The sequence below is a fragment of the Agelaius phoeniceus genome, chromosome 18, assembly GCF_051311805.1.
Source record: "Agelaius phoeniceus isolate bAgePho1 chromosome 18, bAgePho1.hap1, whole genome shotgun sequence".
NCBI lineage: Eukaryota > Metazoa > Chordata > Aves > Passeriformes > Icteridae > Agelaius > Agelaius phoeniceus.
Window position 1 is genome coordinate 621,658 of NC_135282.1, and position 27,146 is coordinate 648,803.

Here is a 27,146-nt window from a genome sequence, read left to right on the forward strand (position 1 = left end):
TTCCACCGTGGCTGAACTGACTCCTGTCCTGCTGCTCCCCTCACCAGGGATGCAGAGACAATTCGGTGCCTAAGTACACTGCTGTCCCCTGAAAAGGGGCACTCTGGGGGCCTGCTCCTGCAGCAGGTGTGGGTGACACCTCCCAGAGCAGCTGCAGAGAGGGGCAGGCCGGGGGCTGTCACCTGCAGCCTGCACAAGCAGGGCCCTGTGTGCTCAGGGCCGCCTGTGAGGGCGCTGGGTTTAGCTCAGACACCTGTGAATTCCCTGCTGCTTTAGCACTCTTCACAATCCTGCTGTACCTGAAGCTTGTCTTCTGCAGTTTTCCTAAAACCCTCTGATTTTATAGATTCCCACACAGGGTGAGCATTTCATTCCCTCCAGACCCACCCTCAGTTCTGTGCCATTCCAGACTGATGGATGCTCTCAGATCCTGGCCAGCAGTTGTTGACTTCCTCTGAGGGTTCATTGCCTTCAGAGACTTCACTGCAGTGTGTCCAAGGCATTGCAAAGTTCCTGATTTCTCCCTCCTGTATTTGTCTGTCAAGACTTGAAGTAGCATTTGTCATCTGAAGTGAGAACCAGGCTGCTGCTGGAATCTCCTGCTCAGGTGCTCTCTATCCTTGAAGGTGCCTCACTTCAAATGCACTGAACTTTTTGGTTATAGATTTCCTCAGGCACTCCAAGTTACTCTTCTGCACTTCTCCAGCAGAAAAACTGTCTTGACAAAGCTCCTCAGGTTCTTTGCATCAGAGGTTGCTTAGGAGTCAGTAAGTCTGTCCAGGCTGGATGGATGTGGGTTGTGGGTACATCCAGGACAATATGGGCAAGCTGTGGGAAGCCCCATAAAGACTCGGAGTAACCAGGAATGAGTGGCAGCAGAATAAACTGTAGTCACAGTTAAAATATTTGCCCACTGACAAGCAAGTTTGGTATGCTCTCAAATTTAGCCTAAGCTAAAGATATGTGGGCTACATGAATTATTCCAATAGGGGCAGTCTGATCTCAGCTATTGCTCATCCTGGACACCTTTTGAGAATGCAGTGCCTTATTTGCATGAATGGCTTGTGAGCTGAATGCACAGTGAGTCCAGTCAAGAAATCAGCAAGCAGGAGAGGAGAGGGGCCGTGAGCATCAGCTCTGCCTTTGAAAAATCTGCATGCCTGGGATGATCAAAAAGGATGGACAGCCCCGTTTGAAGACAAGAGCTGCAGGGCATTCACTTGAGAGGGGGTTCAAGTGGAGTCCAAGTGGATGACAGTGGGCTCTTGAAGGCCTGAAGAAGGGCAGGAAATCATTTCTGAGTGGTGGCACCGCACTGAGCCTCGTGCAGCCCCAGGTGCTGCTCTGCAGAGCCTCCCTGGTAGTGCCAGCCCGGGTCCATCCAGGGCTTCCAGCCCTGCCAGGTGTGAGGCTGGCCAGCCTGGGACCCCTCCTGAGTCTCTTTCACTGTGCAGGGGAGCTCATTCCAGCCCCAGCCATCTTCATTCCACCCAGACCCTGAACTGGGTGCAGAGTTTGTGATACTCGGTGGGTTCAGCAGCTCTGAACTGCTGGGAGCGGGCACAGGAGAGCTGCACAGCAGCCAGGACCATGTCTGGGATCATTGGAAGCTCTGTAAGCAGCTCTGGAGGGTGCTGGCAATGCACAGATCCCTGCCCCAGCAGGGAGAGGGAGAGCAGGGCCAGTTTTGCCATGAGTTATGTGCACACAGAGGCAGTGCCCAGCTCCCAGTGTGGGTCAGGAATCCCCCTGGGCTGCAGAGGATGGGGGATGCTGAACCTGCTGAACCTCTGGGACCCTGAACAAAATCACACTGAACAAAGAAACCCCAGAGCCAGATGAAACTCCATTTTCCCTTTCCCCTTTATCCCATGAGGGGCCTGGCTGTGCTGTGGCTTTGGGGCAGAGCTTCCCTGGTGCTCCCTGGCAATCCAGCCTGCAGCTCCTGGTTTCCCCAGAGCTCTTTGCCAGGCTCATTTTGATGGCTGTGTGGTCACTGCCTGTTTCACTCCAGCCTGGACAAATGCTGATGCTGTGTCTGATGGAGGAGATGGACAGATTGGGGCAGATGCAATGGCTGTTTGTCACAAAGGGCCTGCCCTGTGTTTTTGGAAGCACACAAGGAATAAGACATGTCCCATTTCAGCCAAATAAAAAAATGCAAGCAGGGCATTAGTCCAACACTCCTGGATTGTGCATTTCAAAGTTTGCACCCAGTGGGTGGGGCAAAAATAAATCAGGGCCTCCTATAGTGAAAATGCATTTGGGATTCAAGCATCTAAAATGTGAGCCTACCTCTGCTCCCGGGATTGTCAGCTGCCTCAGGGGTCATCTGATATACACCTCCCTTTCTCACTTCTGAGGAGTTTGAGCTCGGAGTGTGTTTGAAAACACTTCAGAAAAAGGGTGGAAAACACAGAGTGCCTGCTTTGAAATACACTCCTTTGTTAAATTCCTTTCCCAAGGGTAAAGAGACTCTCAAACACCTGAGGGCAACAAATGACTCTATTCAGACCTCTCACAAATGACCTAATAAACTCCCAAAGGGTTACAATAGCTGATTTGTCATCATTTCTTGTCAGCTATTTATAGCATCAATGTAAATTGAAGCAAAACAATAAATACCTGAACTATTTTCTTTATTTTGAACATTCTTTAAAGCCCAAATGGTGCTTTACAATTTTAAACCTCCAATAATTAACTTTGCAATAGGGTTTAAATAATTCTCACACATTTTATGTTGTGTTCAAGCTTGTATTTGCTTACATGCAGAACATCTGTCCCCTTTTCACTTGCTTCCCTTGGAATATTTTTCAGTGGATACTGACTTTAAAAATTCTGTTTTGTTTAACTTCTAAAATGTCAGTTGCCTGATGACCCACGTTACAAACGATCCTGCTGAGTGGGTTTGCACATGGGCTCCTTTGGGAAAGGGTGAGGTTATGGTGGTGAAGATCCTGGTGTCAGGAGCAGTAATCTAAGGTGTAATAATTGCATTTTATTGAAAACCTGTTCTGGCCTGGATTCTGAGCCGTGCTGCCACCCTGGCACATACCAGATACATTGAATATTAGAATGTATTCCAGATACACTGAATATTAGAATGCATTTCAGATATATTAGAATGTATTTCAGATACACTGAATATTGGAATGTATTTCAGATATATTGGAATGTATTTCAGATACACTGAATATTGGAATGTATTTCAGATACATTAGAATGTATTTCAGATACACTGGCTATTGGAATGTATTTCAGATATATTAGAATGTATTTCAGATATATTGGAATGTGTTTCAGATACATTAGAATGTGTTTCAGATACACTGGCCATTGGAATGTATTTCAGATATATTAGAATGTATTTCAGATATATCAGAATGTGTTTCAGATACACTGGCCATTGGAATGCATTTCTGCCCTCAAGCAGAGGATGTGCCTGGCTGCCCTGGCATGCACTGGGACGGGCAGATCCCAGCTGGAGGAGTCTGGCCCCAGTGGCTGGAGTGCCCCGTGCCTGGCCCAGCTCAGTGACCCTGGGGGCTCTCCCTGGTGCCTCCTGTGCTGAGGTTCCCTTGCTCAGCTCTGTGTGCCCCATCAATGGGAGTAGGACACCCCACAAATCCAGGATATTCCTTCCAATGTAAGCACTGATGTGGATGGCCGCGTTCTGCAGGTGCTGGGTTCTTCCCATAAACAACAGATTCTCCAGAACCATCATCCAAGCTCGTGCCTGCTTTAGATGGGCAGAGTTGGGCAGTGGTTCTGCCCTTCTGTAGATGTGATAATTTCCTGTGGAGTCCCCGTGCTCCAGGAGGGAGGGTTGCCCTTGGCAGCTGGAGGCCAAGGAGCAAAGGGAGATGTGTCACTCACCAAAAAAGCCCTTCATGGAGCACTGGGGCTCCTGTGCCACAATGGGCCTGGGAACTCCTCCTTGGTGGGCTCAGAGGACACAAAACTGGGCTACAACTCAGGCACACAACATTGCCTGCTGTTTATTTTTGTTCTGCTGAAGGACAACCCCTTTTCACTGGTCCTGAGGCATCATCTCAGCAGGGATGATGAGTAACAGCACCCAAATACCACAGACAGGCACAGGTAGCTAAGGCCAGGTAACAGGTTTGTAAAAGTCTGCTCAGAGCTGGCTCAGACTTGGTGTTCCAAGTGCTGACCATGGTGAAAGTTATTAAATATTGCTAATACAGCCCCAGCCCAGCGTCCTCTACAGCTCTGCTGACTGAATAAAGGGCAAACATCACCTCAGTCAGACTGGGGGAACAGAAACACGGGAGGTGCCATAATGTGGCCATGATGACAAAGGTCCCAATTTAGGTATTTCAATTACATTTGCCGTGAACAATGGCTGGGGCAGGCAGACAGACAGACAGACAGACACAGATGGTCAGTAGGGCCGGCCGTGCTCGGGAGGGGCAGCGCTGCTGTGCGGAGTGACCCGGCCTTGGGAACCCTTCATGGGAGAGAGGACAAACACCAAAATAAAGAGAGAAGCGGCGTGGTGGGGAGCAGGAGAAGGGGCGGGCAGCGGGGGCGATGCTCGGTGCCTGCCGGGGCAGGAGGAATCCGCACGCCCGAGCTGCGCCCGCTCCGCCCGCACCGGCGCTAATCAGAGCCCGAGCATCCACCGCAAATGAGGGCGCTGCGAAGGGGACCCCGCCAGGGCAGCTCAAAGCTCAAAATGCTCCTTGCTTTCCCTCTCTCTCTTTTTTTCCTCCTCTAAAGAAGACAGAAATATGGTTGGTTATTATCTAAGTTATTGCTACAAAGAATTTTGAAATTAAAAGATAAGCTTTCAGAGGAAGCTCAGTAATTTTCATAAAGGAGGACTTAAAACAGATGTGCCCTCTTTAATCGGGGTGTGCTTGAAAAAATATAAATGCATTTTTAACATAGCAGGGGGAAAAATCATATGGTTACACATTTGTCTCCTGGGCAAAAATAATTTTAGAAAAAAGTCTCTCTGCATTAAGTATCTTACGAATACCACCACTGGAACTTTCTTATCTAGCAAAAACTTGGCTGATTGATCAGTTACTGTTTAGAAAGCAGAAAAATATCTTACGTTGTTTCCTCTTTTCTTTTCCTCTTTTTTTTTCACTGTGCTTTTTTCCTATTCGTACAACATTAAAGTGAATTAACATCTTCACCAGGGTCAATACATGGCTGTTAGTAAACCCCTAGAATTTACTGATTTAGAGATTGCCTTTCTTTTCAGATAAATTTTTAAATATCATTTCTATGTCCATGCCAGGGACACCAACCCCTCATTCCTATGGTACCCCAGGAGCTTCCCAGGTGCCTGACACGGGCAGGATGGTGAAACACCTTTCCAACACAGCTGAGGCACAAATGCCTGCTGGGTTCTCCTTTGGCAAACACAAATCAGAGCCTGGGTATGCTCCCAACAACCTTTCCAGGTGACTTTTACCATTTTTCTTGCTTTTTGGCAAGCTGCTGCATTTTTTTAGTGGGTGGTTGCTGCAAATGTCTACTGTGGTGGCTGGGAACCTCAGAGGTCCTCTTCCCATGGGGCTTCCTTCTGATTCCATGGATGGGGGAGCAAAAGGCAAGGCCCACTCGCAGCTGGGTGGAAGCTCTGCTCCTCCTTATTTTGTGTGAATAGAAATTCTTGCAGCCAGATTCATGCATTTAAGAGTGCAGTGACACAGGCTGAGATGTTATTTTGCTGTGCACAGCTATGGCATGGAACCTGACCCTGCAAACTGAGGGCTGTAAATGTGCCGTGGATTTTGAGGGAGTTGTCTGGTTGTGAGGAATGTGGTCCTTCCATTAGCAGTTGTGTCAGCTGACAGCTGGACTCACAACTCAGCCCCACAACAATAAAACAGCACCTAATTATTAGAGGGAGTCGGGCCCAGAGGGAGACCTGCTTTGACATTTGCCCATTTATGGCTTAAATATTATGGCTCTCCAGCAGCAGGAGACATAAAAAGCACCTATTATCCAGTTTTCCTTTTGTATAAGCAAAATAATGTTCTTGATACACACTACAGCTCCTCTAATGAAAGAGTCACAGGAAATGAATTTGCTGAAGAAAAATGAGATGCCAGATGCAAATGTTTCTGTCTGTAGCACGCAGAAATCACGAGGCTTGAGGTGAGTGTCGCCTCAAGAACTGTGCTCATTTCTCTGGGAACATGAATATTTCAGGTTGGAATTCTTACTTGAATTTCCCAGTAGCAGTCTCAGTATAAAGGCAAGGTGAAGTTCCTTCTCCTGTGTTCCCAGCCCATTTTCCAGGCTGAGTGCTGACTGCTAATCTCTGCCCTAACACTTCAGGTGTTTGCAGAGCCCCAGCTCTGCCCACAAGCCGTGTGAGGATCACAAACTCCAGCTCCTTTATGTCCCACATTAGAGCTCATTCATGGCAGTGGCCTAAGGAGGGACCCACACAAAAACCCTGGACATGCACAGCAGGTAGGGCATGGTCACCCTTGGGTGTGCCAGGCAAAGAGGGGACACTGAGTGCTCACAAATGGGCTCTTGGCACTGCTCCACCCCTGGCTCTCTGCCCTGGCTGCAGCTCCCTAAGTTCTATCCCTCCTCAATAATAAAACATTAAAATGCTTTGAAATTATGATAAGTGCAAAGTCAGGTTTTTTGTTTTCTTTTTGATTCAGGAGCCCCCCAGGTGGTTCTTTGGGCTTTACACAATATTTCAGTGCACACCCTGCCTTGCTGCTGGAGTTCTGCTGCTCCATCGGTGCCCTCAAAGTTTTATTCACTGGATATAAATAAAACTGAACAGGAGCCACAGCTGGGCTCAGGAACCTGCAGGGCTGCAGTCACTGATGTGCCTGCCCAGTAAGAATTGCAGTGATGTACTGGGATAATTTCAGTTACACGGATCTCTCACATACAGGCAGGAATTTACTGCAGCTTTGCCCTTGCAGCCCATTGCAATATTTGCTTTCTGCACTTCTGGAAAAAAGGCCAAGTCTCACTGCCATACTGCCAGGGAATGATCCTCTGAGGCAGAAACTGGAACAGCATTTGGGCCAAAATCCAATGCACTTCAAAACAATCTGCTGTTCTTCGTGGACCTGTCAAAGGTCTTTGCAATTCTTTTATCTGAAAATTATTCTGGCTTCTTCAGCTTCATCACAAGTTAATCCTATAATAGGACAACAGTCATTTAAATTAAGAAAATATTAGTTACACTGAAGCCATAATTAAAACCAGTCCTTGATGTTATAAGAGCTGAACACCATTTTAAAGATATAACTGATACCACAATGATTTATTCAATTTATGCAGAGATTTTGCTAAATCTTTTAAACATTTTACATTTTCCTTTTAGGGAACAGATCGTTAGAGTGGAGGGATTTCTGCAGTTTAGATTACACACATTTTATGGTTAACTTCATTTCAAGTTCTATTCTGCAGCACAGTAAATGTCTCTTGATTCTGTTTATGCAGTGGTTGGGGTTGATCTGAGCTGTAAGTTCTCAAGTGCCATGGATTGCCTCCACACAACAATAGTCTGCTACTTGGATGTCCTACATTTGTGAAATAAATCAGTGCATTTCAGTATACTTGGGTCCCAGTCAGTGCAGTATTTGTAGTGTTAGCATTTTGATCTGTCATTTCAGTTGTAAGAGAAAACAAGGATGAAGTCTCCTTCATGATTGGCTTTTACACATAATTGATTTCTACAGCCAAGTGCATTAATCATGGTTGGTTACTTAATGGAAGTTTCAGATTTGTGCAGTACTTTTTGAGGTGAGGTTACCCCCGTGTTTTCCTCGGGAATGGTTCTGTGCAGCCAGGCTGGATGGGGCTACCCAAGCAGGGGGGTTTATCCTCAAGCCAGAGAGAAGTGGGTCAGCTGGGCTCTTGATTTCTGCAGCACGTCTGACATGCAGTCCCTGGAGAGCCCGGTCAGATCCCAACTCCCAGCTCTCACAGAAATCAATGAATACATTACTGGAGGGCTGCTCACACCGAGGATTTCACAATATCTCTGCACACGAGCACGTCCTTTGGCATTTCACCCTTGCACAAATGATGCCACTGTCAAACCTTGGTTCGGGCAGAGAAAAAGTCATTTCTTATTTTCTGTATTTCAGCTCTCAAGGAGGACTCCTGCTCCTGAATCCAGGCTCGTCTTTTCCCCTTGCTGACTGCACTGGAGATGTCACTGCTTCTGTGCTCCTCACTCCTTCCCCAGAGGGAAAATTCTCTCCTGGGTTAGGATTTAGCTGCAGAGAGGAAGTCTGAAGTGAAGGAACTGAGAAAAGGAATGGCAGCTTCATTTTAGTTGGATAAAAGGCTGAGACATACCTATCTCTCACATCAAGCAGAGATTAAACAGAAAAGGCAACACGAAATAGGGATGAAATAATTTTTCACAGAGTGCCTCTCTCAGCATAAAGGAATTTAAAGGAAATGCTGTCTGTAGGATGCCATGGAACAGTGGCAGAGCTGTGCAGCTGTGGCAGAAGAGAAGCAGTGGTGGCTTCAGAGCAGGTTTGGGGTACATGGCCTGAGTGGAAGCAGCCTCTGCTTGATTTGAAAATCCTGACGGGCCCAGGCTCAGGTTTCACGAACTCCTTGATGAGAAGCTAGGCTGGGTGCTCAGAGAAGAGCTCTCGGAGGCTCAGTGAGGAGCCCTTGCAGGGTTTCCCGGGTGTTTCCTCTGCCCAGCTCTGTGGTCTGAGCGCGCGGTGGCCCTGGGCAGCTGGCACAGGGGATTTGCAGGTGCCCTCCCGGGCATTTGGCCCTGGGCAGCTGGCACAGGGGATTTGCAGGTGCCCTCCCGGGAGATGCCCCCTCCTCTGTGCCAAGAGCAGCCTGCAAGAGGCCCTGGGGCAGCACAGCCATGGCCCAGGCCCTGCAGGCTGAGCAGCTGCAGCTGGGCAGGGGACGGCTCTGCAGCGCTGCCAGCCTCAGCCCTCTGCCCTATAAGGACATGATTTGCTGCTTAGAAACGCATTTTAGTCTCTTGCATCAATGTAATTTTATTCAAGGAAACAAAACTCACTCCACAAGCTTATAAACATGGGTAGGAATGATGATAATTTCCAAAAAACGTGCTTGTATTGCCGATTTTCCAAGACCTGGGTCCCCTAGTGCCAAAACCGTGCACTGCTGAGTGCCTGTGGCCCTGATGCTTTATGTATGAGAAGGTAATGGATTGTGCTTCTAAAAGCAAAAACGGGAACAATATTAAATTATTCTCCCTCTTAATTAAAAGCATAATTATTAAAGGAACAACTAGATTGAGAATCCAGATTGTGTGAGAAGAGAAGTTGCCCGTGTTGTGTGTGCTCTCATCTCCTGGCTGAGCAGCTCTGCTGCTGCCCTGCAACCTGGGCCAGGTTACAGCAATAATTGCAACCCCCCAGGAGCCCAGCTCAGAAATTTTTGTATGTTCTCAGGAGACAAAGATGAGTGATCATCAAAGGCAGAGGAACACAGCATGACTGTCATAAGCCTGAAGTTACAACTTAGACATGCAATAGAAAATATCACTGGTACCTCTCCAGTGCATAGCCTGTAGTAATTAAAAACTTGATCCCTGCTGTTTTATCATCTCATTAGCAATGGGGGCACAAGACTTTTATCCTTGTTTGTCAGGAATCAAACATATCAGAGGAACTCTGATTATAAATTGATGAAAGTAAAGTTAAACTTTTAAATAAGAGCAGTTTCAGTTCACAATGTTTTGAAAGCTGATGAAAGAGATCTCATTTTAGTCAAAAATAATACCCAGGTCCAGCACAGACAGTAGAGGTCAGTGCTGGGAGTAGGACATGCAAGGGCTTTTGGAAAGGGCATGCACTTGTAAAATGTACTGGGTGAGAAGGAAATACAAGCCCTTTCTGAGAGTTTTGATACAACAAGTTTGAAACTTGTGAAGAATTTTAATTTTAGAATTTTACAAAGAATTTTACAAGCTCAGGCCTGTGCCAGATTTCCTTGCACAGAGTTCCTGGGCAGAAGGTGCCAGTGAGTGCAGTGCTGGTGTGTTCCTGTGTATAATAAACTCTATTTGAGCAGTGCTGGTGTGTTCTGTGTGTGACACACTCTGTTAGAGCAGTTCTGGTGTGTTCTGTGTGTGACACACTCTGTTAGAGCAGTGCTGGTGTGTTCTGTGTGTGACACACTCTGTTAGAGCAGTGCTGTGTGTTCCTGTGTGTAATAAACTCTGTTAGAGCAGTTCTGGTGTGTTCCTGTGTGTAATAAACTCTGTTAGAGCAGTTCTGGTGTGTTCCTGTGTGTAATAAACTCTATTTGAGCAGTGCTGGTGTGTTCTGTGTGCAATAAACTCTGTTAGAGCAGTTCTGGTGTGTTCCTGTATGCAATAAACTCTGTTAGAGCAGTGCTGGTGTGTTCTGTGTGTGACACACTCTGTTAGAGCAGTTCTGGTGTGTTCCTGTGTGTAATAAACTCGATTTGAGCAGTTCTGGTGTGCTCCTGTGTGCAATAAACTTGATTTGAGCAGTTCTGGTGTGTTCTGTGTGTAATAAACTCTGTTAGAGCAGTGCTGGTGTGTTCTGTGTGTGACACACTCTGTTAGAGCAGTGCTGGTGTGTTCCTGTGTGTGACACACTCTGTTAGAGCAGTGCTGGTGTGTTCTGTGTGTGACACACTCTGTTAGAGCAGTGCTGGTGTGTTCCTGTGTGTGACACACTCTGTTAGAGCAGTGCTGGTGTGTTCCTGTGTGCAATAAACTCGATTTGAGCAGTTCTGGTGTGTTCCTGTGTGTGACACACTCTGTTAGAGCAGTTCTGGTGTGTTCCTGTCTGTAATAAACTCTGTTAGAGCAGTGCTGGTGTGTTCTGTGTGCAATAAACTCTGTTAGAGCAGTGCTGGTGTGTTCCTGTGTGTAATAAACTCTGTTAGAGCAGTTCTGGTGTGTTCCTGTGTGCAATAAACTCAATTTGAGCAGTTCTGGTGTGTTCCTGTGTGTAATAAACTCTGTTAGAGCAGTTCTGGTGTGCTCCTGTGTGCAATAAACTCTGTTTGAGCAGTCCTGGTGTGTTCTGTGTGTAATAAACTCTATTTGAGCAGTTCTGGTGTGCTCCTGTGTGTAATAAACTCTGTTTGAGCAGTTCTGGTGTGCTCCTGTGTGTAATAAACTCTGTTTGAGCAGTTCTGGTGTGTTCCTGTATGCAATAAACTCTGTTAGAGAGTGCTGGTGTGTTCCTGTGTGTAATAAACTCTGTTAGAGCAGTTCTGGTGTGTTCTGTGTGTAATAAACTCGATTTGAGCAGTTCTGGTGTGTTCCTGTGTGTAATAAACTCTGTTAGAGCAGTTCTGGTGTGTTCCTGTGTGTGACACACTCTGTTAGAGCAGTTCTGGTGTGTTCTGTGTGTAATAAACTCTGTTTGAGCAGTTCTGGTGTGCTCCTGTGTGCAATAAACTCAATTTGAGCAGCAGCAGTGCTGCCTTCCCTCACACACATTGCCAACAACCTGCTCAGCATTTGTTTCAACCCTGCAGGGTTCTGGTGTAATTGAAAGCCTCTTGGAATCAATGCAGAAGATCCTAGTTGGGTTGGAGTCAGTCCCTTTAAGGAGAATTCTTCAAGTGGCTCCACCATGGCTCTGTGTTTTCAGAAATATTGTCACTTTATTGCATTTTAATGAATTCCTGACCTGAGCAGTGCCCAGCATTGAACTGGGCAGAGGCAAATTTGGTGGGAGAGGACTGACGGTATCATTCTTTTCTTTTGTTTGATACCATCTGAAATCACGTTTTCCCCCCTTTTTTTCTCCCATGAATCTCTGTTTCTCCTTCCCTTTCTTCTTCTTCTTAAGATCTGTGCCTCTGCTGTCGGAGGTCTAGCAGGGGAACGTGTCTGAGGCACTGTGCTGATTTTATTAACAAGTTCTTTATCCCAATGAAAAACCTGGACCTGGCTCTTTTCATACTGAGGAGGAAGCCACCCTTGATGTTCTGGGTCATTATGAGGAAGGATACCATTCATTATTTCAGAGCAATGGTGAATCAAAAGGGAAGAATCTGAATAATTTTTTCTTTCAGCCTGGCAAAAGACAGGTCCTTTAAGCCAAGAAGACTAATCAAGAACTCAAGGACTTTTTTCAAGTGTAAAAGGCAAGCAGTGAGAAACAAAGCAGAAATGATGATATAGTAACTCATTATTTCACTGTGATAACTTCATGAGCAATAAAGCTATCAGATCCAGCAGAATTCATTATGTCTGAGCAAATGATCCATCAAAGACAGAGTTACATGCTGAACCAGCTTCTTTCACAGAAAATTGCATCTTTAAAATATTGTTTTTACAGCAGATAAGTGAGATGGTTCCTTAAACAATCTCTCAGGAGTGTAAAACTCAGACTTATTCCAAATGAAAAATAAAGACCTAGATAGACAATTTCTGTGAAGTTACAATGAAGGATTTATTTTTCAAGATGGAAAAAGTATACTTTAAATTTTGACCACTTAATTAAATTGAAATCTATTTCAGAACTGAGCAAAATTGACTTAGTGAAGTCACTGTCACCATGCAAACTGTGCAGGCAAGAACTTAATGGGACTGCATGAAGGAACATGGAGACAGTTCCTGAAGCCAGGCACTGCTGAGCCCTCCCAGGGACAGCTCTCCAGGGGAATTGCTCCCAAAGTTGTTCTTCTCCTTTCACTGCCCTACAAGTGGTCCAGATTAAGGCTGGAGTGCTTCCTGCAAACATGGAATGCCTGCAAAAATAAAACACATCTTAAACAGGGTGAGCACTGGGTCAATCTATCTGCTGTAACAACTGTTGGAGCTGAGCAGAGCTAGAACAAAGCCTGGAGCACAGATCTCTTTCTATAAACAAACTACAAACATTGTCACAGGGAAACTGAAGAAGTCCCTTAAAATCATACATGTACCAGCAACATATAAATCAGGCCTACCATGTAGCAAGTAAAACAAATGCTATTATTACCTTTTATTTTCTTTTTTGGCACTGCTGTTATTAAAAGTACGAGTCTTTCTTCTGAGATGAGGAGAAACCCTTCATTCCCAGGCACAGAGGAGAATTTCAGAGATAAATATGTTTCTGACTCACCCAAATCAAAGCTGACCCTGTGGTTGAAGCTGGTGATAAAAAACTGGAAAAAAAAAAGAAAAAAGAAAGGAAAAGAAAACTGTTCCCCTTCTCTGTAAGCGGAAAAGAAACTTCAGCAGAGATAGTGAAAGAAAGGAAAGCAAGATTGCTCACCCCTGAGCAGCTCCTGTAGGATCTTATCATGAATGGAGCATTTAACAGGCATCTGTCTCAAGCTGAACCAGCCATTCCCCTCCTGAGAAGTCTTTTTGCTTTGCCAGGCTTAAACCCCTTCCTTTCCAGATAAACCTTGCCCAGAGTGAGGCGTGGATCCAGCCCCACGTCCAGGAAGGACACCAGGGATGTGCTCGTTCCTGCAGGCCTGCTCAGGGCCAGGGACTCTGCTGGGGAATTTGTTCCCTGTCCTGTCCAGCTGGGGACTCCACCAGAAAGTTTGAGAGATGCAGCAAATTAATTTTTCTGGGCAGGAATTCCTTTTGTTATGCAGGAGCCATTCCACCTGAGACAGATGCAGTTCACACAGCTGCTGGAATGGAATAATTGCAGTTTGGATTGCTTGCATTGGTTGCCATTATTTATTACACACACAGAGGAACACATTGGAAGAAAATAATTCGGGTTGAACTGAGGCACTTAAAAACAAGAAAATGCCAGGAGTTGTGCTGCTGGTGGGGCAGCATTGGCTTCCTGCTGTTCATACATGATGGCAGAGCTATAATTACATAATTGCATTTGTTTCCAGAGAAGCCAGGCCTCCCCCAGTGGTTCAGGGCCTCCCTGTATCTCCAGTGTTCCTGTGTTCCTCCCACTTCATGGCCCCTCTGACAGGGCTGGGACAGGATTATTCCTTCCCTAATGCACCTTCCTGCAGCACTTATTCCAAACTCACAGCTCACACCTTCAGACAAACAACAGCATGTTTGCCAGAATGTTTGTGATCCTGCACCTCAGTGCCACAGATGACTGAAGCAGTCGGCTGAGATCCCACATTTCAGGACAGACAGACAGACACAGCCTGGCAGGACTGTGAGCAGCTGAAAGGTGGCTCAAAATAGGAGGCACTGGGCACCCTGCCTTGCCAGCAGTGCAGCCAGCTCCATTTGCTGTTCTGTCAGGAAACGTGTGCTTCCTCCTGAAAAACACCCAAAAGGGAAAATGGCCATGCCCTTTCCTCCTGCCCCAGAAATTTATGGACTAGCTCAGACAAATAGAAGACATCATTCATTGGAAGTCAGGGGGACATTATCCATCACAGCAACAGTAGAATAGACAGCTCCTGCAAAGGGTTTTGAAGGAGGAATTTAAGACATCTGTCATATCTGGCATATGCAGGAATGTATATACACCTTATGCAAACACTGCTGGATTACATGGAAATTTTGTGATGAATGCTGAATGTGGCCCAGAGGGAATAGCTGGCAGAGATAATGGATAGAAGCATGACAGGGAGATGTTGGGCGAAATACACTTTGGGGAATGTAGCCAAATTTATTTGCAGTTGTTCTGCCTGATGTAAGAAGAAAAAACCTTCCCAGGGACAAATGGGATATATCTGTTTTATTTGGTAATACGGATTGGAAAGGGCAGATCCAGGAGTGCTGCCTTAGGGGACTGAATGACAACGGATCAAATGAAGCAGATACTTCCAATTACCCTGGGTTTGCACAGTTTGCATTTTAAAATACCTGCTCCTTTTAGATGCACGGAACATTTCCCTAATAAAACTCTCAGCTGGAACTTTCTCACAGCCAGGACAGGGAGAGCAGGTGGCAGGACCTGGACCCCACTTGGTGTGGTCACAGCTGCATTTCCTCCCTCTGCCCTTGAGGGATGAGGCTGGAGCTGTCTGTGTGATGGGCCCTGGGCTGTTTCTGTCTCTGGAAAGGGAGGGAATCCCTTTCAGGAGATGTGTTCAGCCTGTCCACACACCTGAGCAGGGTTTGCAGAGGCTGCACTGCTGAGCCTGGCTGCACTGAGCTCTCAGCCCATCACCAACCTGTGCCAGGCCCCTCTCAGCACACCATTAACCCGTGCCAGGCCCCTCTCAGCCCATCACCAACCCGTACCAGGCCCTCTCAGCCCATCACCAACCTGTGCCAGGCCCCTCTCAGCACACCATTAACCCGTACCAGGCCCTCTCAGCCCATCACTAACCCGTGCCAGGACCTCTCAGCACACCATTAACCCGTGCCAGGCCCCTCTCAGCACACCATTAACCCATGCCAGGCCCTCTCAGCCCATCCCCAGCCCGTGCCAGGCACCTCTCAGCCCATCACCAACCTGTGCCAGGCCCCTCTCAGCCCATCACCATTAACCCGTGCCAGGCCCCTCTCAGCCCATCACCATTAACCCGTGCCAGGCCCCTCTCAGCCCATCACCATTAACCCGTGCCAGGCCCTCTCAGCCCATCACCAACCTGTGCCAGGCCCTCTCAGTCCATCACCAGCCCGTGCCAGGCCCCTCTCAGCACACCATTAACCCGTGCCAGGCCCCTCTCAGCACACCATTAACTCATGCCAGGCCCTCTCAGCCCATCCCCAGCCCGTGCCAGGCCCCTCTCAGCCCATCACCATTAACCTGTGCCAGGCCCTCTCAGCCCATCCCCAGCCCGTGCCAGGCCCCTGCTGAGCCCTGCCTGCTCCTGGCTGCCCTGTGCCAGGCAGGGCACAGCCTGCAGCTCAGCCCCAGCCCCAGCACACCACCATTGTCCCTCAGCTGCAATCAGCTCTGTTTGCAATCACACAGACCTCGGGGCTGGGGAGGAATGGAAACGGAGCGGCAGGGCCGGGTGAGGGACTCTGTGGCTCATGGGGGACCTTGGGATGCACGAAGTCCATGTTTCACCAGAGCTGCTGCTCTGGCACACGGGGAAGGCAGGGATTTGTACCTGAGCTGAAAGCACAGAGCCAACAGGAGCAGTGGCACAGACTTCAACCCTCGAGCAGAGACTGACAGCATTTTTGAGCAGCTTTTGCATGTCTGAAAATTGACATATTACTGGTAGCAGTACAAAAGGCCCCCTCTTTCAATAGCTGTTCCTCAGCAATCAGTGTCCAACCCTTAATGTTTTCTTTTGTTGAAAAAAAAAATCAGAAAAACTAAAATAAACCACATTCTGGTTCAGTGCCAACAATATTAACCAGCTTCTTTTAGAGCCTTTGAAGTTAGCAGGGGGCATCCAATCTTGTGGTGCAAGTAAAGAATGATACTTTAAGCGATTCCTTTTCATCCCTTTAACTTAATGAAAGATTAATAGCCTTGTTATTTTTGTTTCTGCTTTATTTTTATATTCTGGGAGGGGGGAGAATTTTTGGCACTTGTTGAAACTGAAATGTTGCCTATAATGATTTTATGGATCAGTGAAGCACTGAGTTGTTTGGGTGTTGGGTTTTTCCCCCGTCTGTGGATCCTGTTTAACAATGCAAGGCACAAACAAAGTTACGTACTGTAAGTTCAGAAAAACAGCCATGCATTTGCTTTTGGGAAGCACGAGGAAGAGGGTGGAAGGAAGCTTTTGGAGTGCACAGACCTGAGAGAGAAAGCAAGTGAGGGCTTAGCAAATCTTTTCAGTCCGAGAGCCAGGGATTAGTTATAAAAATGTAATCCAGCTCCTGGTGAAGAAAGCAGCTTTCTGTCTGCTGGCTGTGCAGATACACTGTGGGCTTTGGAACCACCCTTTTTATCCATTCCCAACAGGGCCAGCAAGGCACATTCCTGCCTTGCCATCCCCATGCAGGGTGTAGGACACAGGTAACTTTTATTTTCTCTTTGTTTCAGTGCATGTCCCTTTTGGGGGCAGCAGGGCTCCCAAATGCTTCCTAACAATGTGACTGCAGCCATCATCTGCCCCCTCTGCTCCTGTCTGCCTGGGTTTGGGCTGCACGGGGCAGTTCTGGGGTGCCAGGTGTGCAGCTCCAGGTGGGACACGTGGGGAGCCCTGGGAAACTGTGGGACCTGCAGGAGTTTCCTTTGGCCAGCTGAGGGGCTGGGGCTGGCCAGGCACATCCCTGAGCCTGCTCAGCAGCAAAAGGGGGAGTGCAGCTGCTGTTTCTGGTGTTAGAGCTCAGATCCTGAGTATGGGGAGCATCAGTCCAATGAGGACCATGACAATTGAGCATAACAATAATAAATAAATAAATAAATAAATAAATAATAATAATAATAACAATAATAATAATAATAATAATAATACTCTGAATAAAGCTATTCTAATCACCACATGCAGTGTGGTTTATAACGTTGGATCCCTCTGCACACAACAAACCTAGGGCAGAGTGTGCATTTTCACTACAGCTTCAGCAAACCAGAAGAAGAATATGTATTTTTACTTTCATTTTATGAAAGCAAGGTCATTGGTGTTTCACCAGCAGGGCTGAGGCAGATTTGCCCTGAGCACACCTTTACCATTATATATATATATGTACATATATACATACACATGCACACATATATATACCCATACATAAAATATAAATATAGCCATATCATTGTAGAATATATATGCTCATGATATATTCAATGACTGCATTCAATAAATTACTCTCTCAGAATCATCCAGAGCTGGGTGAGAGAGCCAGAACCCCTTTCCAGATTTCTCCTCTCCATAACCAGGATTTTATCCATTTAACCAGCACAAAGTCTCAGAATTTCACATTAGCATTACAGTTAATGAGATGCCTGCATTTACAACATTCTTACATTTTTGGTGATCAGCTTTTCCTCAGATGTTCGGTGTAACCTCACACTGAATTTTGCACCTGGTGCCCACTTTAATCCCACCTGGCAGCCTTGGGGTGGCAGTGCCAGCCCCTCCTGACACAGAGCCTGACACACTTCACAAGTTGTCTTCATCAGGATTCAGAGGCAAGATGGTCCCAAAGTAGGGAATAAAACACATCACTGCTCTTGATAACTCGTCTGTTTCAAATGAGAAATCACAGTAGTGTAATGCTGGAAAAATTAGACAGAATTTTTCTGCTATTATACCAAACAGCCTGCTTAATAAATGGGTAATGAAAAAGAATAATTTATTACAGCTTGTGAATTTTGACAGTTCTAAAAAGATGTTCTTAGAGTTTCCCCAAAGGGAGAAGAAGAATGTTTCTTCCTTAACACACTGGTGTTAGATGTAATTTCTCTGTCTGTAGAATTTTGCTCCTGCCTGGTAGAAGGGATTAGATTTTTTTCTTACATCACAACCTATTTTAAGCAATTATAATCTATGGGTAATAAATCATTTTCATTCACCTCTCATGGGGAGAGAAAAGATGTGAGAAAGCGTTCTGGAGTTTTAATTTATATCAATGTTTGCATTACTATTAAATGAATTAAATGGGTTCTACAAGTGTTCTCTCATAGATCTGCAATAAATTATGGAGAATCTCAACCTAAGTCATTTAATTGTCCCTTTTTCCAGCTTTTTGTTTTGTTTTGTTAATTTTTAGCTGGGTAGCACAAACAGTTGTAAAACCCACTGCAGAGCTCTGAAGGCTCCTGGGCATTGCAATGTAGGACACAAGTTCCCTCCCTGCAGGCACAGCCCGGCCCTGGGGCTGCAGGGGCTGCAGGGGCTGCAGGGGCTGCAGGAGCTGCAGGGGCTGCAGGAGCTGCAGGAGCTGCAGGAGCAGCAGGAGCTGCAGGAGCTGCAGGAGCTGCAGGGGCTGCAGGAGCTGCAGGAGCTGCAGGGGCTGCAGGAGATGCAGGGGCTGCAGGAGCTGCAGGGGCTGCAGGGGCTGCAGGAGCTGCAGGAGCTGCAGGAGCTGCAGGGGCTGCAGGAGCTGCAGGGGCTGCAGGAGCTGCAGGGGCTGCAGGGGCTGCAGGCACAGCCCGGCCCTGGGGCTGCAGGAGCTGCAGGAGCTGCAGGAGCTGCAGGGGCTGCAGGAGCTGCAGGAGCTGCAGGGGCTGCAGGAGCTGCAGGGGCTGCAGGGGCTGCAGGAGCTGCAGGGGCTGCAGGAGCTGCAGGGGCTGCAGGGGCTGCAGGCACAGCCTGGCCCTGGGGCTGCAGGGGCTGCAGGGGCTGCAGGAGCTGCAGGAGCTGCAGGGGCTGCAGGAGCTGCAGGAGCTGCAGGAGCAGCAGGAGCTGCAGGAGCTGCAGGAGCTGCAGGAGCTGCAGGGGCTGCAGGAGCTGCAGGGGCTGCAGGAGCTGCAGGAGCGGCAGGGGCTGCAGGGACTGCAGGAGATGCAGGAGCTGCAGGAGCTGCAGGGGCTGCAGAGCCCCCAGGACAGAGGAGCCCTGCAAGCCCTGAGCCCCCTGAGCCCTTCCCAGGGACCCTCCCTGGGAGGAAACACCAAAGTTCCTTTAGCCCTGCCCAAGGAGCTGGGGCTTCTCACCCATGGCTCCTTCCTACCTTGCTCTCTGACAGCGTGGTGTAATTTCTGTGGTGGGAGAAGTCTGAAATGGCAAGGGGGAAGAACTAAATGAACCAGTCTAAACATGTGAAGGCAGAGCTGGGGCAAAACATACATTAATGGGAATAAATATTTGGGTTTATGTTCCCCATTTCTTGGAAGGAACCTGGAGAGGCACCACAGCCACGAGTGCAAGCCCTGTAACAATGCCTGCTCCCTGCCAGCCAGAACCTGGGGCTGCATTTGGTTTGCAACCATCACTTGTACAGACCCTGAATGTAAAGATGCTGTCACAATAGTAAGGAAGACCCACCCAACATTTCCAAGGCTGAAATGACTCTCAGAGATGCAGCTGGCACACCGGGACCCAGCTGATTTACCCGAGGTACCTGAGCAAAGCCTGGGCTCACTGATGGAGGCAGCCTGGGGTGCAGGAGGAGCTCCCTGCTGGCCTCCTGCCCTGCAGGCCACAGCCCCTCCCTGGCTCCGGGGCTCCTTCAGCTCCTGCTGCTCTGCTGTCACTCGGGGGGGACTGGGGGAGACACAGGAATTTCTAAATAAGCCATAGGAGCAAAAGGAAACACAGCGACAGGAAGGACCCAGGGACAGGAGCAGCTGATCCACACCCAGGCAGACTCTGGAGCCCCCATCAGTGCTCTCCATAGTGCAATTCCATCCTGAGCTATTCCACCAGCAGAGATCCTGCCCCCAGAGCATCTGCACGCTTTGATTTGGATCCAGGGAATTGCTGAACAGCTGGGGGATGTGAAAAGCTGAATGGGAATTCTGTGTTATGTAATTTTCTTCCCTTCCTGAGTGGGGGAGTCAGGCACAGGATGGGGCAGTGACCCCACACTGGGGCAGGAGAACACTTCAAGATCTCTGTGCTCACTTTAGGTCTTGCCTGTGGCAGGGGGATCCAGGAAGAGGAAAAACTGCAGCTCTTCATTTGCTTGTCCCTGGCACTGACAGGAAAATTCTGTGCTCTGCATTCTGTACTCTGTCCTGCTGCATACATTTCTGGCATGTGTCTGCAATTAGCACTAATTATGTATTCAAAGGAAGAGTAAGGATGTTCCTGTTTTTCTAGAGGGGGTGAAAATCATGTTTCTCTGAGCTTAGCTTTAATATCTCTGCATCCTCATTCTCTATTTCAAAAGCAAAGCTGATGCCATGAGGCACTGCAGGAATTTGGAAAATATGCTTTGCTTTTGAAACAGAAGCTTCAAATCCACTTTAAATCCCATATAAAAGTTAGCCCAAGAAAGTCAATGAATGGATCATGATCAAAGTCTCTTTATTGAATTTTCTAACAACTTCCAACAAAATATATTTTAAAAGGAACTGGCTGCATCAAGTGCTTTCCAGTAAGCTGAAATGATAACTCTCAGCTCAGGGCAGCTGAGAGAAGTGAGAGATGAAACATCAGTGCCTACAGAGCATATGGGTTGTTTTCTGTGAGTTGCCTGACAGTTCTGAATTCCAAAATATTCTGTGGGGATTTTATCACTTTAACATTCACCTGTTGAATTTTGCAGGTCTGAGTACAGTGGCAGAATATCAGTTCCATGCTGTTTTTTCAGGCCTTGTCAGCAGGAAAAAAAATATTGTTCCTGAAATTTTCCATGCAGAGAATTATCAGTTTAAACAGCTATCCAGTCCATGAAAGGCTTGTGGAGTCAAATGCATTTCGTTTAATAATTGTAGTTCCATGAAGTTTATTTATTTATTTAGTAGGAAACTTGCACCTGGCTGATTATGGTGATATATCATTTTTGCCTTTCTATTGGCAGGGGAAGGGTCACATTTTGCATTTTGCAGAGAGTTTTGATCCTGGGAGTGACAGAGCAAAAGGGGCTCTCAGGATGTCCTGGGCTGGGCTCTGGGCACACACAGAACACTGAGCACACACAGAACACTGGGCACACACAGCAGCACTGGGCACACACAGCAGCTCTGGGCACACACAGCAGCTCCTTGGGCACACACAGAACACTGGGCACACACAGCAGCTCTGGGCACACACAGCAGCACTGGGCACACACAGAACACTGAGCACACACAGCAGCACTGGGCACACACAGCAGCTCTGGGCACACACAGAACACTGGGCACACACAGCAGCTCTGAGCACACACAGCAGCTCTGGGCACACACAGCAGCTCTGAGCACACACACAGCAGCTCTGGGCACACACAGAACACTGAGCACACACAGAACACTGAGCACACACAGCAGCTCTGGGCACACACAGCAGCACTGGGCACACACAGAACACTGAGCACACACAGCAGCACTGGGCACACACAGCAGCTCTGGGCACACACAGCAGCTCCTCTGGGCACACACAGAACACTGAGCACACACAGAACACTGAGCACACACAGAACACTGGGCACACACAGCAGCTCTGGGCACACACAGCAGCTCTGGGCACACACACAGAACACTGGGCACACACAGCAGCTCTGGGCACACACAGAACACTGAGCACACACAGAACACTGGGCACACACAGCAGCTCTGGGCACACACAGAACACTGAGCACACACACAGCAGCTCCTCTGTGCACACAGGCCTGTGCCAGGCTCAGGAAGGTGCCTGTAGCGTTCCACAGGGTGCTCACCAACAGCAGCAAGGGTGCCAGAACCCAGCCTTTAATCTCCTCTAACTGAGACATTGCCGAGTTGAATAATTTACTACAAGGATAGGAAGCTGAGCAGTGATAGAAGGAATTTGCTGAATTATGATTTCTCGTTCCTTTCTGCAAGTCTCTGCCAATAAAATTTCTAAATGCTGAGTTAGACAAAGTTAGGTTGAGTTTATTGTTCCAAGCCTGTTGTGCCCACAGCATTTTCTGCATTCAAATCCCAGTCTAGGAATTGTGCTGCACAACAATTCTCACAATAAACATTCACAAAAGGACCCACCATTCACCCCTATATGTGAAAGTTTCCTTGTGTTTAAACCAAGTCTGTGGCTTCCCAGGGAATTGAGGACGCTCCTCAGCCCCTACCAGGCCCCTGACATTCCTTGGGGCTGACCAGCAGTGCCTCAGTTTCTCTGAATGTTGCTTGTCCCTGCCTACAGAGATCCCAGAACCCAGTAATTCTCTTTGTGAGCTTCAGTATTGTGTTAGAAGGGAAGACACTGGGGAAATCTGAAACACTTCTGGAAGATTCACCAGAGACTGGTGTCAGTGCACAAGCAGGAGAACAAGGCAGGGAACAGAGAAAGGAGAGAGAGGCAAAGAGAAAGACTGGGGGGCAGGAATGGTTCCTGCACAAATTCCACCCAGTATGGATATTCTTGACCACACTTCAAGCAAGTTTTAATTTGAGATTGTTTCAGCACTCGAGATTACATTCCATTTAATTTTCTGTTGTCCTTTGATTTATATCCTGTCCTGTGTACTTCCATCTGTTCCTTGGGTTTAGGAACTGTAACAAAATGCAATATAGAAAATAATGTTTACTTTTAAAGCCTTTTCCATGCAGGCTCTTTTCTTCTGTGTATTTTGTGTCAGCTTCAATAGCTGGGCGCCCTGCGTTTGCAGCCATCACCTCGCAGCCCTGACCTGCAGCTCTCCCCACATTGTGTAGAACCACAGAGAGGGCTGTGATGTTAAACACAAAAGAGGAATAGGAGTGTTGTAAGGTCATATGCTTCTTGCATAAGGGATTTCAAAGGCAGCAATTGTTTAAAGGACTTGAAGATGACAGAAAATAATCTGTGTAATCCAACAATCAAAACCTGTATTCATTAGCAGAGGGAACTTTGTTGGGTGCCTCAGAAAATGGAAAGGTGAGTAGTCAAACTGAGAGCAGGTCTTTAATTTTCCACATTTCAAGGTGCAAAGAATAGGCTCTGTGTGTTTGGACTATTGTAGTTTTGACTTTCATATTTCTAAACCTCAGGATTTAGATCTGAATCTTGAAAGAGATTCAGACTTTGGCCAGTTCTCCTGTCCCCAGCTGAAACACAATGTGGAGTTTTTCTGAAATAATTGTGCAGCTCTGGCCATTCCTTCAATCAGGCATTTTCTGCACGAGCAGGAGCCTTTGAAGTGGGAGCCGTGAGGATGGGGAGGCCAGAGGTGAGAGCTGTGCCACAGCAGTGAGCCCTGCAGTCAGGGGTGAGCAGCAAAACTTTGATATTCAGGGCTTTGACCTGCTCACAATGGCCCTGGCACGGGGTGACAGCAGTGACACATCCCTGCCCTGGGGCAGGAACAGGGACAGGGTGACAGCAGTGACACATCCCTGCTCTGGGGCAGGAACAGGCACAGGGTGACAGCAGTGACACATCCCTGCTCTGGGGACACATCCCTGCTCTGGGGCAGGAACAGGCACAGGAACAGGCACAGGGTGACAGCAGTGACACATCCCTGCTCTGGGGCAGGAACAGGAACAGTCACAGGGACAGGCACAGGGTGACAGCAGTGACACATCCCTGCCCTGGGGCAGGAACAGGCACAGGGTGACAGCAGTGACACATCCCTGCTCTGGGGCAGGAACAGGCACAGGGACAGGGACAGGCACAGGGTGACAGCAGTGACACATCCCTGCTCTGGGGACACATCCCTGCACAGGCACAGGGTGACAGCAGTGACACATCCCTGCTCTGGGGCAGGCACAGGCACAGGAACAGGCACAGGAACAGGCACAGGGACAGGCACAGGGTGACAGCAGTGACACATCCCTGCTCTGGGGACACATCCCTGCTCTAGGGCAGGAACAGGGACAGGGTGACAGCAGTGACACATCCCTGCTCTGGGGACACATCCCTGCTCTGGGCAAGGAACAGGCACAGGGACAGGGACAGGAACAGGAACAGGCACAGGGTGACAGCAGTGACACATCCCTGCTCTGGGGCAGGAACAGGCACAGGAACAGCACAGGGTGACAGCAGTGACACATCCCCGCTCTGGGGACACATCCCTGCTTTGGGGCAGGAACAGGGACAGGAACAGGCACAGGGACAGTCACAGGGGTGACAGCAGTGACACATCCCTGCTCTGGGGCAGGAACAGGAACAGGAACAGGCACAGGAACAGGGACAGGAACAGGCACAGGAACAGGCACAGGGTGACAGCAGTGACACATCCCCGCTCTGGGGACACATCCCTGCTCTGGGGCAGGAACAGGCACAGGAACAGGCACAGGGTGACAGCAGTGACACATCCCCGCTTTGGGGACACATCCCTGCTCTGGGGCAGGAACAGGCACAGGAACAGGCACAGGAACAGCACAGGGTGACAGCAGTGACACATCCCTGCTCTGGGGACACATCCCTGCTCTGGGGCAGGAACAGGCACAGGAACAGGCACAGGAACAGGCACAGGGTGACAGCAGTGACACATCCCTGCTCTGGGGCAGGAACAGGCACAGGAACAGCACAGGGTGACAGCAGGGACACATCCCCGCTCTGGGGACACATCCCTGCTCTGGGGCAGGAACAGGCACAGGAACAGGAACAGGCACAGGAACAGGCACAGGAACAGCACAGGGTGACAGCAGTGACACATCCCTGCTCTGGGGACACATCCCTGCTCTGGGGCAGCAACAGGCACAGAGCTGCCCTACCTGGGCTCCCTCTGCTCAGCCTCTGCCATGAGCTCACCCCAGCTGCTGCAAGGGGGAAATGTCCCTCATTCCTGCAGCTCTGGGTCTGAGAATGTCACCTGCACATCTGCAGGGTGACAGGCATGCTTCAAAACTGATGCTGGGAAAGGGAGGATAAATGAATGGGGTATTCTGTGCTGGATTTTAAAGGGCATATAGACTAAGGAAAGCAACTCCCTCCTGCTTTTTATTCCCTTTAAGATTAAAAAAAAAAATTCTCTTTTTCACTTTGAAAGTATTTTTTTTTTAAATAATCAAAGCAACACCAACAACTTTTTGACACCCAAGAGTATTTTTCCCTTGGTACACAGCACATTTATACCACAGCTCAGCTAGCCCTGCGGGGAAAACTTTGTGCTGGGGATCTGCAATTTTCCCCACACAAACCCAACAAGATTTAGTCCATACAATGGCAAAGGCAGCTGGTGGGGCAGGCTGGGCTCTCCTCTGCCTCCAGCCTCCACAACTCTTCCCAAACCTCTGGTTTTGTCTCCTGCCATTTGTCACAGCTTGGCAAGGCCAGCAGAGCAGCAAATGCACAGAGTGAAACAGCAAAATATTCTGTAACGAGGCACAGATCAGCGAGGAGTTCAGATTCTGTTTGTTCTTTGGGTTGCTAAATGTGAACAGGTACAGAACTTCATCACATCACCTCTTTCACTGGTTTTGGCCAGTGCAGGACTGGCTTTAGGGCTTTAGGCTCTGCTCTGGCTTCTTTTGTATGAATTCAGACCGGAATCTTCCCTCCCACACCATAAGAAATGAAGCCTGGGCTCAGTCCCTGCCCTGGCTGACAAACCCTGGTGAGGAGCTGCCAGCCCACAGAAGCCCAGGGTCCGTGGGGTGTGGGCTCCTCCCAGCCCTGCCTGGCCAGGGGTGCCAAGGCAGACTTCCCCCTCCCAAGCCTGGACTGAATTTCCAGTGGTTTTCTTTAATTTCACATGTTGAAAAGACTGAGTGATCCTTTTCCTCAGATGGTCTTTCTAGAACCCCCAACAGAGTGTGAATAATTATTCCCACTCTGTTGGGGCTTTGATAAGACTCTTATGGCTGCCTTTTGCTCAGCCTCTCAGCCTTTGTTCCTGCTAAAGTTATTTTCTTTCTTAGGGAATGAAAAAAGGTAAAAACTGTAACAAGATCAAGCAAAACTTCAATTTTAATAATAGTAATAGCAATTAAAATATTGACTTGAAAACTATAAATGCTTGGTCAAATCCCTCTCATAAGTGCATAATCCCCATGTGTCTTCTTCCAGTTTGAAAGAGAGCACAATTTACAAAAAGAATTGGCCAGAAAGGGGAGATGGAGAGGTGTCTGCTCCTGAGCTGTGTGGGAGCAGCAGCCTGGCCACCTCTTCCAGGGGGAATATAGGAATATAGCCTGGATGGAAAGGCTCTGAGCCTCGGGGTGGGTGTGGAGAGAGCAGCTGGGGGTGACAGGAGCCCCAGTGCCACTGAACCAGAGCCAGCCCTGCTGCCTGGGGGTGACAGGAGCCCCAGTGCCACTGAGTCAGAGCCAGCCCTGCTGCTGGGGGTGACAGGAGCCCCAGTGCCACTGAACCAACCCAGCCCTGCTGCCTGGGGTGACAGGAGCCCCAGTGCCACTGAACCAGAGCCAGCCCTGCTGCTGGGGGTGACAGGAGCCCCAGTGCCACTGAGTCAGAGCCAGCCCTGCTGCTGGGGTGACAGGAGCCCCAGTGCCACTGAACCAACCCAGCCCTGCTGCTGGGGGTGACAGGAGCCCCAGTGCCACTGAGTCAGAGCCAGCCCTGCTGCTGGGGTGACAGGAGCCCCAGTGCCACTGAACCAGAGCCAGCCCTGCTGCTGGGGGTGACAGGAGCCCCAGTGCCACTGAACCAACCCAGCCCTGCTGCTGGGGGTGACAGGAGCCCCAGTGCCACTGAACCAACCCAGCCCTGCTGCTGGGGGTGACAGGAGCCCCAGTGCCACTGAACCAACCCAGCCCTGCTGCTGGGGGTGACAGGAGCCCCAGTGCCACTGAACCAATCCAGCCCTGCTGCTGGGGTGACAGGAGCCCCAGTGCCACTGAACCAATCCAGCCCTGCTGCCTGGGGTGACAGGAGCCCCAGTGCCACTGAACCAGAGC

General features: G+C 48.7%; 1 long non-coding RNA gene across 1 annotated transcript in view; it reads right to left on the reverse strand.

Annotated features, from left to right (window-relative positions):
* Nucleotides 1-12,607: 12,607 nt before the first annotated feature.
* LOC143695442 (uncharacterized) overlaps nucleotides 12,608-27,146 on the reverse strand; it is a 69,658-nt gene continuing 55,119 nt past the window's right edge. Inside the window, exons 4-5 of the long non-coding RNA XR_013184616.1 lie at nucleotides 12,945-13,110; nucleotides 12,608-12,711 (exon numbers count right to left, since the gene is read on the reverse strand). This is a non-coding gene — a long non-coding RNA (uncharacterized LOC143695442). The remainder of the gene's footprint in view (nucleotides 12,712-12,944; nucleotides 13,111-27,146) is intronic.